Source organism: Aotus nancymaae, unplaced genomic scaffold (genome assembly GCF_030222135.1).
Source record: "Aotus nancymaae isolate 86718 unplaced genomic scaffold, 86718_ANA_hifiasm-v0.15.2.pri h1tg000039l, whole genome shotgun sequence".
NCBI classification, from domain to species: domain Eukaryota; kingdom Metazoa; phylum Chordata; class Mammalia; order Primates; family Aotidae; genus Aotus; species Aotus nancymaae.
In genome coordinates, this window is record NW_026988453.1 from 2,007,530 (window position 1) to 2,022,144 (window position 14,615).

At 36.9% G+C, this 14,615-nt stretch overlaps 1 long non-coding RNA gene across 1 annotated transcript in view; it reads right to left on the reverse strand.

Moving 5' to 3' along the window:
- Positions 1 to 208: 208 nt before the first annotated feature.
- LOC105722213 (uncharacterized) overlaps positions 209 to 14,615 on the reverse strand; it is a 93,192-nt gene continuing 78,785 nt past the window's right edge. Inside the window, exon 3 of the long non-coding RNA XR_001108514.2 lies at positions 209 to 669. This is a non-coding gene — a long non-coding RNA (uncharacterized LOC105722213). The remainder of the gene's footprint in view (positions 670 to 14,615) is intronic.

Consider the following 14,615-nt stretch of genomic DNA (forward strand, 5'->3'; position numbering starts at 1 on the left):
TGGGCTGACACGTTTCCCAACTTTTAAATTTAGTGTTTTTAGTGTTTTCTTCTTCTTCTTTTTTTTTTTTGAGACGGAGTTTCGCTCTTATTACCCAGGCTGGAGTGCAATGGCATGACCTCGGCTCACCGCAACCTGCGCCTCCTGGGTTCAGGCAATTCTCCTGCCTCAGCCTCCTGAGTAGCTGGGATTACAGGCATGTGCCACCATGCCCGGCTAATTTTTCGTATTCTTAATAAAGACAGTTTCACCATGTTAGCCAGGATGGTCTCAATCTCCTGACCTCATGATCAGCCCGCTTCGGCCTTCCAAAGTGCTGGGATTACAGGCGTGAGCTACTGTACCGGGCCCAATGTTTTTCCGTGAAATCATGTGACATTTTAAAATTTGTGATGTGTTGCTGTTGCCGTTGTTAGCAGGAAGTAATAAAGAATAGATGGAAGATTATTCTACTTTGGAGTTCTGCCTTTATTATTTTACTTTTATTATTATTTTAGTATTATTACTATTATATATATTATTACTATTACATATATATTATTATTTATTATTTTACTTGGAGTTAGAGGCCAAGTAGTTGCCTTTGCTGTGATTTAGATGATTCTGGCCAAGTTTTCCCAGGATTCTATTGTATGAAGAATTGATAAACTTCCATGCAGGCAGCTTCATCTAAGAAAACAAAAACAAATGAATTTAGGTTTAGCCCAATCATGAAACCTTAGTCAAAATAAGGGGCAGATTTCAATTTAGCAAGGTGCTTGGCCTGTAGATGGGTCTGTTCGTTCCATCTTATGGATTTATGCTTGATTTCCTAAATAAATAGACTCACTCATTAAAACTTTATATAATATTGGGGGAAAATGTAATTTTGTCACAGTGTTAACTTGACAGATGAAAGAAATTCCTAATTCTCTACATGGTGAAGCTCTGGCAGTTTGAATCAGCACTCCAGGGGAGTGAGAGGACCCAGAAATGCAGATCTTGGCAGCCATGTTGCGGTTTCCCAGTGAGATTGCTCTGTCTGCAGGAGAAAGCAGTGCCGGCTGGCTGTGATTACATGTAGCCAAAAGAACGGTGATGCTAAATGGGAATAGTCACAATTCAAAAGAAAAGACAAATGGAGAAAATGGCTAGTGCAGTGTGCGGGTTGACTGGGTTTGTAAAGTCTCCCGGGACCCTCAGAAATACTCGGGGGAAGGTAGAGCTGGGGAGGGAATTCTGAAGACTGAGGCTCTGCTGTATCCAGCGTGCAAAGTTTTCATGGACATAATTTCATATCTTCTATATAGCCACTGTGCATTCTTATTTAGTAGCAGCCAAATTATCATGAATGAGACACATCAAAAGTCTTTCTCTTATCATTACATAATCACAGCAGTAATCTGAAAGCAGTTACTTTTTTGTGGGGGAGGACAGAGTCTCTCTCGGTTCCCCAGGTTGGAGTGCCGTGGTGCCATCTTGACTCACTGCAACCACTGCCTCCTGGGTTCAAGCAATTCTCGTGCCTCAGCCTCCCTAGTAGCTGAGATTACAGGCATGCATCACCACACCCTCCTAGTGTTTGTAGTTTTGGTAGAGAAAGCAGTTTTACCATGTTGGCCAGGCTGGTCTCGTACTCCTGGGCTCAGATGATTCACCTGCCTCGGCCTCCCAAAATGCTGGGATTACAGGCATGAGCCACTGTGCCCTGCTTAAAGGTAGTTATAATCAATATAACCAGAGTTTTTACTGAAAATGAATGAAACAGAGAAGATAAATATATTGTACTTTGAGCTTCTCCATTCTTTAAAGGTGCCAAATTTATGGAAGCAGTACCTTTACAAAGACATTTTATCTCAATTCTTTTTTTCTTTATCAATCTCTAAACCATCAAAGCTGAAATCATTTGAACATTCTAGTATATCTATCTGTATACTGATTGCTGTAAAATAACACTTCAATAAATAATTTAGTAAGAAAAATGAAAAGGAATAATATAGTGAAAAAGAGTAAAGAGTTGCATCTGGACATATAAAATATACAGTGACAGTTACAAAAAAGAAGGGTGGGGGACAAAATCTTTGCTTAGCCAGCAAGCTCTCAGAGTCAGTCATCTATTGCTGTGTAACAAATCACCCTGAATCTTAGCAGCTTAAAAGAACAAGGGCTCCTCACCTCACCATGTCTGTGGGTCAGGAATGTGACGTGGCTTGGCTGGGCTTCTCTTGGCTCAGGATCTCTCATAAGGCTTGTAATCAAGATTTTGGTCCAAGTTTCAGTCATCTCAAGATTTGAGTAGGGGAGGGTCTGCTTGCTAGCTCATTCACATGGCTGTTGGCTGGCCTCCATCCCTTGCCATATGGGCCCCTACAAAAGTCTGCTTCATGACACAGCCGCTGGTTGTCCTCACAGAGAGTGATCAAGGGTTAAGTAAAAGAACAACCAAGATATAAACCACTTTTTTTTTTTTGTAACCTAACCTTGGGAGTGCCCCCATCACCTCTGCTGCATTTTAGGTCCAGCCTACACTCAAAGGGAGGGGATTTCACTGGGGCCTATCTTAGAGGTTGCCAACCACCATCTCTAAGACAGGAAAGCTTTGGATCAAGGGTTAAATATTAGGTTTTTGAATTATTGTGCAGTTTGATATTTGGGCACCTTAATCATAATCTCCCTTGACACTCTCTCTTTCATTGTTAAAATCAGGCAGGTTCGTTGGAATCATCGGTTTTGAATTCCACCATCTCTTTTCTGGGTAATAATAATTACCTCCTAAATGTTGTATAAGCAGCTCAACTAGTAAATCCTGTTAGTTCAGCATTCACACGGTCCCAGAGTGAATTTTTTGAAACATAAACCAGATCATCCTCTACCTTTCAACCTTTGCTCCTATCACATGTTTAAGGATCCTTCACTGGATTCCTATCGCTCTTAAGATAGCAGAAGAAATTTTAACATTGCTTATATATTTCTGTGTGGCCTTGGCATAGACCACCTCCTTAGCCTCACGTAACAGCAGCTTCCTTGCAGGCTCTGTTCCAGCCAAATCATATGGGTCTCTACGCTTTCCCTGAGCTGCCTTTCTTATTTCAGTTTTGTGTCTGCACACGTGATTTTCTCTGCCTGGGATGCTCTTTGTCTCCTTACCCTCAACCCATGCCCCTAACCTCTTCACCAGTTAACATAGTTACCATTTACATCTGTTAAGTGGAAAATTTTCCACTAATGCAGCACCTGCCTGGGAGGTCTCAAAACTAAATTAATCATGACTAGTTCTAACCAGTTGAATCTCATAAAAGACTATGAATTTTTCTTTTTTGAGATGGAGTTTCGCTCTGTTACCTAGGCTGGAGTGCTGTAGGATGAGCTTGGCTCACTGCAGACTCTGCCTCCTAGATTCCAGTGATTCTCCTGCCTCAGCCTCTCGAGTAGCTGAGATTACAGGCGTACACTACCACACCAGCTTTTTTTTTTTTTTTTTTGTATTTTTAGTAGAGATGGGGTTTCACCATATTGGCCAGGCTGGTCTTGAACCTGATCTCAGGTGATCTGCCCTACTCGGCCTCTCAAAGTCCTGGGATTACAGGCGTGAGCCACCACACCTGGCCAAAGACCGTGAACTTTGAATAACCCGAGTACACCAAACCTTTACTGGACCTAAGTGAAGATTCTTTACCAAACAATAAACGGTAAGATTTGTTTTATCCAACCATGTATAGACCTCAGACTCATTCAACTTAACTGGAGAGCTCCTTTTCAATTCTTACTTAGAACATTACCAAGAATTTCCCTGTCTAGCACGTAAAAATCTGTAACTTTTCCCAGTTCCTTTTATTCTCTAGACCCTTACTTAAGAGGCCTTTGTCTATGTAACTGTGTGATTGATATCTTTCTCTGCCACTAGACTTCAAGCGTTCAGGAAGTAGTAAGTATGTCTGTGCTTACTATGGTATCTCCCCCAACACTTAGCAGCCTGCCATTACATAAATGGCCTCCCAGCACATAATTGTTGAGTGAATAAATAAATAACTTTTGATTTCATGACTTCATATTAAAAACCAGGAAAGTACATGTTGTGAACTTACTTTTTTCTTTTCTAGTTGTTTAGTTCTTAGATTTTTGGGCAATGGCTGATATCTTTGACATAATACAGATGAATCTATCTTAATTGCAATATTAGTATGTGCTTACCAGTTGCAAAAGGAATTTAATGATTTGGAGAAACGCTATTTGTCCTCCCTGTTCTTCTGACATTGCCAATAATGTGCTTGGCCAGCTGTACAATACTGTCGATGTGTACAGAAAATTCTTTTCTGGAAAGCACAGGTGATCATGTTACATCCTGCAGCCTGAGATCTGATTACTCTTATTATAGTAGCCTGAAAAGTTACAAATGTCATTAGTAGTCATTAAATTACTCTGGTTGGCTTTCTAAAGGAGCTCTGGTATTTAGCTCAGCAATCTCTTATGGCTGTAAAGTCCATAATTTGAACTTGCGTTTTCATGGGGCTGCATATTCTTTGCCAGAGTCTGTGTTTCCTGCTCTAAAAATGACTCTCAGGAATGAACACAGAAGCTGAACCTAAGAATTCTAAAGGAAATTCATGGAAATCCAAGTCTTGGAATTAGATGTGTGTGAGCATTGGCATACGCAAATCGCCCTCTCCACCCCATCCACTACCCTTCTATTTTGCTGTGTTCAAGCAATTTAATTCTGCATCTAATTTTAATTTGTAAACCATATCCCTTCCTGCAGTTGTAAACCATGTGTTAGCACTTAACCAGCAGGAGGGGGTTGCCTAAGGTAAGAGGATTGATAGCATGACCCAGGCATCTTAAAAATGGCTTTGTGGGATTTGGCGCCACTAGCTAAGGCTTTATGTCCACGGGTCCAAGCTGTCTGTCCAGGGCTTAGGGAGACTCAGCGGTGAATACAGAGAATCTTTTATTCCTATTACTTGGTGTTGATTTTTCAGGAATATTTGCATGGTGAGGGGCTGTTTAAGCAACTCAGCATATTCACAATTAGCTTTCTTAGAAGGAGGAGGAAGAATAAGTGGACTTGAAAATGTGATTAAAACCATTTAAAATTGTATTTGATTGTGATGGTAACGAGTAAAGTGAAATAAATAATTTGGAAAAACACAAATATGTCTACAACTTAAATGCTACTCTTTCTAACTAGCTGTAATTTATAGTTTAAGAAATTAAGAAAAATCCATTTTACCTAGAAGTTATTCTAACATGAATGACAAGGAGAAACTTCAATTTTTAAGATCGATACATAGGACAAAAATCCCATACAACTAAAATAACCCTTGAATGTCTCTAAAATAGTTGTAAAGTTAAAGAATTCATTTCATTTGTGCCAAATGGTAAAGAGAAAATTAAAATTATTTCCAAAAACTTTCCATATTTTTCTTCTTCCTTAAATCACCTTTTCAGATTTAAGTGTATTCCTTGTTAATATAAACAATGCAAGCCGTCACTGATGACGTTCTGAGGGTAAATACTGTATTACACTTACTCTAAGGTGTGTATTTTTCATATTCTAGCATCTCTGTAACTAAGATGTGTCTTATTATTCAAGGCATATTACGATTATTATGGTGAGGATTTCCTTCCTTCCTTCCTTTGTTTCTTTCTCCTTGTTTCTTTCCTTTCTTTTCTTTCTTTCTTTCTTTCTTTCTTTCTTTCTTTCTTTCTTTCTTTCTTTCTTTCTTTCTTTCTTTCTTTCTTTCTTCTTTCTCTGCTTCATTCAGTGATGGTTTGTCTTGACATTACTTCTTAGCTAGGAAGTAATTAATTACTTCTATAATGAAGGAAGAAATATAGTAGGTAAATTCACATATGGTAAATATATAAGTAAATGCTATGACTCCACAAGAAATAAACGCCGTGATTTTGTATGTAGTTTTCTGAGACACCCACAACTTAACTTTGACTCACAGCATCGGACCTAAAGCATTGGATTATATACTTTATGAATAGATACATTCTTGACTCATTCATTCAACTAATATTTATTGAGCTCCTGTTGTATGCTTGACATTGTCGATGTTGCCAGATTTAGAGCAGCAAACAAAGCAGGTAAAGCCTCTGACTTGTAGAAATTTCTTTCTATGATTAATAAGGAAAACCAGAACTTAAATCACTTAAATTGGTATGTCGTGTTTCCAAATATGTAGTCTGAGGATATAAACGTTGTTCTTGGGTCACGTGTTTATAATGCCCTAAATCCCAGTGAAAAATAAGTAAACCTTAGCAATTGTTTCTAACAGAATATACTATTCTTCTTTTCTTAGAAATAGTTATTCACTACAAGCTAAGTTCTCAAAATTTGAGTGTAAAGTAGATATTACAGCATATAGCCATCACTCTAACAGGCATATTATTATTATCTTGTGCTCATCCTTAAAACAGGATTTCCTTTTTCAAATGGTTCTTGTGAGGATGAAAGGAGACCATGCAGCCATATCATTGTGTGAATTCAATAAAGTAAATAATAATCCCATTTAACCTTATTTTGCAAATTGATCAAAAGTGAAGAATAGGCCGGGGCATGGTGGCTCAAGCCTGTAATCCCAGCACTTTGGAAGGCTGAGGCAGGCAGATTGCCTGACCTTAGGAGTTTGAGACCAGCCTGGCCAACACAGTGAGACCCCCTCTCTACTAAAAATACAAAATTAGCCGGGCATGGTGGCACATGCCTGTAATCCCAGCTACTTGCTTGGGAGGCTGAAGCAGGAGAATCGATTGAACCCAAGAGGCGGAGGTGGCTCTAAGTGGAGATTGCACTACTGCACTCCAGCCTGCGCAACAGTGGCACATGCCTATAATCCCAGCTACTTGCTTGGGAGGTTGAAGCAGGAGAATCGATTGAACCCAAGAGGCGGAGGTGGCCCTAAGTGGAGATCGCACCACTGCACTCCAGCCTGTGCAACAGAGTGAGACTCTGTCTCAAAAATAAATAAATAAAAAGTGAAGAACAACTTGTGCTGTAATTTTTTTGAACCAAGATTTAGAGTCTTTTAAAACATTAATGAGGTATATGTTGTCAGCTTAAAACAAAACAAAAAAAAGGGAGAAAATTTAAATAAATTTTTCTCAAACAGGTAAAATCTAGACAGAAATGAAGAGAAAATTTTAACTAAACAAGTTTGCTAATGACTGGTCTTGAAAGGAAATCACAAGTGACAATTAGAGTATCTCTTCTTTTCAAACTCTCTGGAAAATAAAGATTATTGATAAAACATACCCACCTATAATAATTCATTTAAATATTTAAAATACATTTTAATTTTTTATATACCTTTCTTAGGATATCTCGATGCTACCATTGGGCAATGACTGCCTAATATTACTTAAAAACAAATCCTAGAGTGTGAGTTATAACTTGATTCTTCTTATCTTTTGTTCAAAAATGAATAAAGTTTATAACTGATCTAGTTATAGAGATAATAATATATTATTAATTTCATGCAATAATAGCCTATGTACATTATGAAAAATCAAGGGCAACATTCAAAGTCAAATGAGAAGTCAATTAAACATTTTAATTTTTTTATGTTATGAATTCAAGTCAGTGTACATGAAAAGTATACTATAAAATGGAATTGTTATCAATGAACTTTATATCATTTAACTGTCAAGCACTCAAATTCCTTCAGAAGAAATACAAAAGATAAGAGTACGTAATTGACTTAATATTTCAAATGAACTCATTCTTACTTATGTTTATTTATCTTAAAATTTTGGAACTGAGTTTATCTTCAGATTTAGAATGAGAATACAGTTAAAGCACTTTTATAAAGCGTATCATGCTGAGTGTGTGTGCTGCTTATGTTTAAATAAATGCATGCTTTATAACATTTAATAATTTTAAACGTTGCCATCAATGCCCTGTGGCTAGTATGAATTAGAGTTCAAGCACTCTAGAGGGCTTTTATTTTAATAAACAAATGCATTTGGAATTTAATGAGAAAGATATTCTTAAAATAAAAATAATTTAGTGGCTTACCATTATCTAAAAGAATGTAAGTAACACGTTTTTATGTCAGCATTGTAGATATAATGGATATGATAGAAAATGGTCAAAATTCCAGGACTAAGAGTTAAAGAAAAATAATAACTTGTTACATAATGAGGTACCATCATACATAGGGGTAGAGTCTACTACTCCTAGTACCAGTACTACTACTAAATACTTACTGAATGTCGGGTACTGTGCTAAAGTCATTGTATGAATTATTTCATTTATCCTTAGCACAACAATATCAGGTAGGGAGTATTATACAAATTATATAGCTGAAAAAATTGAAGCTTAGGAAAATTAATTTTCCCGTGATTACTCTTCTAGTAAGCTGGAATTTAATCCTCTAAGTTCTGAAAACTTTCTACTTAATTATAAGCAGGATTTTTAAATTAACATGTGGTTATTATAATTTTCCATCATATGATGTGTCATAATAAATTGCCCCATCCTCATTTTTGAACATTTAGCTTGCTATAATCAAATTTTTAAAAATAATGCTGCTTTGAATCTCTTCATACATACATACATTTAAAAACATCACACTTCCTAATTTCAATATGTATCATAAAACTATTGCAATCAAAACAGCATCATACTGGCATAAAACAGGCACATCAACCAAAGAAACAATAAAGTCCAGTATTAAACCCAACTACTATGGCCAATTGATTGTTAACAAACGTACCAAGAACACGCAATGGGAGAAAGGCAATTAATTCAAGAAATGGTGTTGGGAAAAGTGGATAGCCACTTGCAGAAGAATAAAATTGGACCCTTATCTCATACCACACACTCGTGTCAACTCAAAATGGATAAAGGACTTTAAATATAAAACCTGTAACTAGAACTTTTAGAAGAGAGAAAATCTTCACAACATTGGTCTGGGCAATGATTTCTTGGCTAGGATCCCAAAAGCACAAACAACAAAAGCAGAAACAGACAAGTGGGATGGCATTAAATTCAGCTGTTTCTCTACAGCAAAGGAAACGATTATCACAGTGAAGAGATAATCCATGGACTGGAAGAGAATATTCCAAATCACATATCTGGTAAGAGGTTAAGATCCATAAAACATAAGGCATTGGCTCACGCCTGTAATCCCAGCACTTTGGGAGGCCGAGGCGGGTGGATCACGAGGTCAAGAGATCGAGACCATCCTGGTCAACATGGTGAAACCCCGTCTCTACTAAAAATACAAAAAATTAGCTGGGCACGGTGGCGCGTGCCTGTAATCCCAGCTACTCAGGAGGCTGAGGCAGGAGAATTGCCTGAACCCAGAAGGCGGAGGTTGCGGTGAGCCGAGATCGCGCCATTGCACTCCAGCCTGGGTAACAAGAGCGAAACTCCGTCTCAAAAAGAAAAAAAAAAAAACATAAGGCATTCAAATTTAAACAATTCAATAGCAAGAAAAGAAACAACTTGATTCAAAAATGGATAAAGGATTTCAGCCAGCATTTCCCAAAAGAAGATATACAAATGGCCAAAATACACAAGAAAAATGTTCAACATCTCTTATCATAAGGTAAATGCAAATTTAAACTACATTAAGATATCACGTCATACCTGTTAAAATGACCATTATCAAAAAAACAAAAACAAAAACAAATGAGAAGTGTTGGTGAGGATGTGCAGAAAAAGAGAGCCCTTGTATACTGTTGATGGGAATGTAAATAATTAGTATAAGCATTTTGGAAAATAGTATAGAGGTTCCTCAAAATACTAAAAAGAAAATCACCATATGATCCAGCAATCTCACTTCTGGGTATACATCCAAAGGAACTGAAAATTGGCTTGTCAAAGAGACATCTACAGTCTCATGTTCACTCCAACATTATTTCCAATAACTAAGACATGGAAGCAACTTCAGTGTTCAATAGATGAATGGATGAAAATAAATGTGGTATATATAAACAATGGAAAGTTATTTATCCTTAAAAAGGAAGGGAATTCTGCTGTTGCTGACAACGTACATGAAACTGGAGGACATTATATAAGTGAAATAAGGGAGGCACAGAAAGTTAAATACTGTGTGATCTCATTTATACACAGAATCTAAAAAAAATGGAATTTCATAGAAACAGAATAAAAATGCGGTTACTGGAGGTTGGGAGAGTGGAAGAGGAACAGAGAAAGGAGACATGTTTGTTAAAGTTTGTAAAGTTTTAGTTAGACTAGAGGAATAAGTTTTAGTGATTCTATTGTATCCCATGGAGACCACAGTTAATAAAGTGCTGTATATTTCAAAATCACCAAAAAGAATAGATTCTTAACAGTCTCACTATCAAAAAATGATAAATTCTTGAGATGGTGGATATGTTAATTACTTGATGTAATTTTTCTACAATATATTCATAGATCTAAACATCACTGTGGATTTTGAGACCAGCCTGGCCAACATGGTGAAACCCTGTCTATACTAAAAATACAGGCAGGTGCCTGTAATCTCAGCTACTCGGGAGGCTGAGGCAGGAGAATCACTTGAACCCAGGGAGCGGAGGTTGCAGTGAGCCAAGATTATACCATCTCACTCCAGCCCGAGCAACAAGAACCAAACTCCTTCTCAAAAAACACAAAAAACAAAAAACCTCACATTGTATCCTATAAACATACATAATTAGTATTTGTCGATTAAAAATAAATAAATATGTAAATGAGAATTCTAGAAATACAATTATTGATTAAAAGTTTACAAGCATTGTTAAATTATTGATGAATTGATGAAATTTTTCCTTAAAGTTTACATCAGATCATACTCTCATGAGCATTGTGTAGTCTTGAAGACAAAGAACAGAAGAACAGAAAACATTCTTAGCTAAATAAAACAGGACTTATTTCAAGTCATTAAAATTATTATGGATACCCAAAACAGCCATCAAGAAATAATAATAATTTTTTAAAAATCAGAGCAAATATGGCTGGGAAAATGGTTTCTGGACCTGGAGCTTTTGGACTAAAGCTTTTTCATCCATCTCTCAGGGAACTGCGAAACATCTCATGTTTATTTCCTGTAGCTGCTCTTCACTGACCGTCTGCCATTTTTTTTATTTACTTTGTTTACACATAAACAAAGTAAAATGTTAATCTATTCCAAAGCTTCATGAAATTATACATCTTGTACTCACCTTCTACTTTTGAAGGATTTAAGTTTATTTGAATTCAAATTCACAAGAATGAAAATATAAAAGTTTCAGTCAAATGGATGGATTGGGTCTCTTTGGCACAGGTGTGAACTTCTGATCCCATTTGCCATAGTTGGAAGGGTGTGTTTCCATGCTCAAAAAAGAAACGAATGTAATTGGAAAAATCAAGCCCAGAAGTTTGAGCAGAAACCAAAGACAGTCATATCTAGTATAGTATGAGAACATTCATGTCACTATCACTCAATTTTCTTCATCAATTAGCTTTACTAAAGAAATATGACATCTCATGGCTTTAAATCTGAATTTTCATAAGTAAAGCATAATTTTACATCATGTATGTCTCACTCATTTGCTTTACATCTGTGACCGCTCTGTTCATGTCAACTGTTCGTCTCTTTAGTTGTTAACTTTTTCCTCCTGCTTTTTCTATATTAAAAATATAATATATTAAGTGTATTAATCTTTTTTCTTACTTATTGTTCATATTCTTTTTCATTTGGTCACCTGCCTTTTCATTATATGATTATTTTTAACACATTACACTTTGAAGTTTAATGTAGTCAAAGCCATCTATTCTTTCGTCTTTTCTTTTTGCTTCGTTTGTGTTAAAATTGAAAATATTCTTCACCATTTCAAGGTTATTAAATCTTCAACTGTGTTTATTTTAGAAAATTTTCAAAAATTACATTTAATTTCTTAATATACTGAAATTAAACTTGAGAAATTATGTGAAGTTTCAGATATTATTTTTTCTCATTTAGATAACTTTTTAGATATTATTTTTTCCTCATTTAGCTAATACTCACAACACCTTTTCTACCAGAACGATTATAAAAATTAGGAAAGGTGCTGTGAAAATTATTGATTTATATTTGGCAATTTTAAATATTATTCTTGTTTTAAATTAAAAATCTATTAAATATTTTATTCTAGGTGCATTCAAGGGTTTCACAATACGATTACCTTTTTAAAAATACTGTGAAGAAAATATTGAACAGATGGCTGGCTGTTGGTAGGGAGTTAGGAACTACTGGAATAGTCCAAGTAAGAGTTGTGCATTTCTGGACTAAGGTTCAGTGGTGAACAGAAAATTAAAATGTTAGCAGGATAAAAAGTGAACATCTTCAGGACTGTGCGATTATGTTTAGAAAAAGAGAGAAAACAACATTCAGGAACACGAGATGAATCAAGATTTATGGCTTTGGATGCTAAGTAGATCAAGGGTGTTATCCCTTGGGAAGAAGATGGTAAGTTATCAGTAGTCATGGATGGGCTTGGGTCTATGAGAGGAGCAAAGACAGCTATGTAGGTTTGGGATGTCTAAACTGGAGCTAAAGTCTTGGGTATCAGTGCATCTGAGCAGGTGTAAACATCATTCACGTGCCTGAGATTCCTTCAAAGATTGTGAGACAAGAGAAGAGAAAAAGCCAGAAAGCTAAGGATGTGTCTCAGAAGGATACGGGCATTGGGAGTTTAAGCAGATTAAGAGATTCTTAAATAAATGAGTAGGATATTACTGTAATAAAGACAGAATTTCAAATTAGAGTAGGATCATAAAAGTGGATGGAGACTGAAGTTCAGGAAGAAGTGGTCATAGTGTCAAACATCAAGACGAGTTCAAGTGGGATAACTGGCAGAAAAGTTCGATTTGTATTTGGCAATTTGGAGCTCACTGGTGATTTGGTGAAAAGCAGTGTCATTAGAATGATGTTATGCACAAGTGGGAAAGAGACATGGTAGAAGATACCAAATTACATATAGTTGAAGTGAAATGGGAAGTAAGCACACATCGACAATGCTGCGGGCTACTGCATACCAGTTCTAAAATCTTAACTTTTAAAAAGACAGAAAGACGCGGGGTAAGTAACTTGAGGATAAAGCAAGTATAAAGAAGGATTTTCTCAAATTTCTTTTGTTTCCTATTTGACAGGAGAGAAGATGGAAACTTGTCACATGTGAAATGGAAAGAGCCACATGGTGAGAGAGGAGGGGGATATCACAGGGGAAGAGACGTCCTGAGCAAGGCAGGAGGCTCACGTGAGAGAACTCGGGGCAGAATCCTATGGATTCACAGGCTATACACAAGGAAGCAGAGGGAATAATCAGACGGAGTCAAGCTTCTCAATGAAAAGGAGAAGTCAGTTCATCTGTTGAAAGTGGAATCGTGGAAAGGAACAGTTAAGGAGAGGTAGACATTTAGGCTAAGTGCCAGGGAGTGGAGAAGAAGAAATACCAGGTCAGAGTGGAGGGACCGAGGCATTTGGAGGCCTCTGAGTGTGGGTACTAATGTGTCCATGTGATTATGTGATTTTATTTTTCAGCAACACTGACACTGAAAGGACAATTGTCTTGAAGATAAGACGATGAGAAACCAGAATGGTAAGAAGTGATAAATAGAGTGGGAAATTAAATATCAGATGTGAGTAAATATTTTAAGGTTATGATGAAATCTAGAGCTGGGTCCCAGGAATGAGTTTCTGTAATGGGAGTTAAAGGCAAATGGTATTTAAAAGATCATGGAACAGAAAGGATAATGTATTTGACCATTTTTAAAAAAATGAATATTGAAGCCATCCAGGTACTCCAAACATACACACTCGAGGAAGCATTTTATTTTGCTATATAATTATTGTCATTACAAATGGAAAACTTAAAAGTGCTGTGATCAAATTTAATTACAAATGTTCTATATAAAAATGTAGAGGCAAACCACTTAAGAAAAACCATGATATGCATAGGCTTTTACTTAAAAAGTCAGATGAGTAAACATGAGGCAGTTAATGGGCCGTGACTGTAAGTCTAACCATGCAGACCATGTTCTTAGAAGGGAGACACAAAGAAAGTGGGTAAAGTTTTAATTTAAAGTTGAAATTGAATTGGGAAAATCAATCGACTATACGACTGTTCTAAGTATTCTGATAGTTACGTAGTTATGTATGTAAGGTATATTGCCGAGTCAAAATGAGGAAACTGAGGCCAGTGTGAGAAAATGAGAATCCAATTTATTCAGCTCCCGGGCGAGGTTCTGTGGTCCAGGAAGGGGCCAGAGAAGTCACACTGGGCTTCTCAGGGTGCGGGGTTTTATAGGGAGTGGAGGTAATTGATTGGTCTTTAGGGAAACTAAGAGCAGACAGTTTCATTGGTGAGGAGGGTTGATTATTAGGGAAAATAAAGAGCAGACAGTTTCATTGGTGAGTTTTGTTGGTGAGGGGGTTTGATTGATCACTAGGGAAACAAAGAGCAGACAGTTTCATTGGTCAGGGGAAGTCAAGGTGCTGATGGGGTGAGCTGCCATTGGTTGCCAGGTGGGACTACTGGTGGGCTGACCGGCTGGGGAGGTCAATGTTAAGCTGCCGTTGGACAAATCTTTGGCGGGCTTTTTAAATTTTGAAGGGGTCGAGTGAGGAATGCAGGAGTGGGTGTGTGGAGCCTGCATAGAGAGACCAGATAGGAGTGGGTGT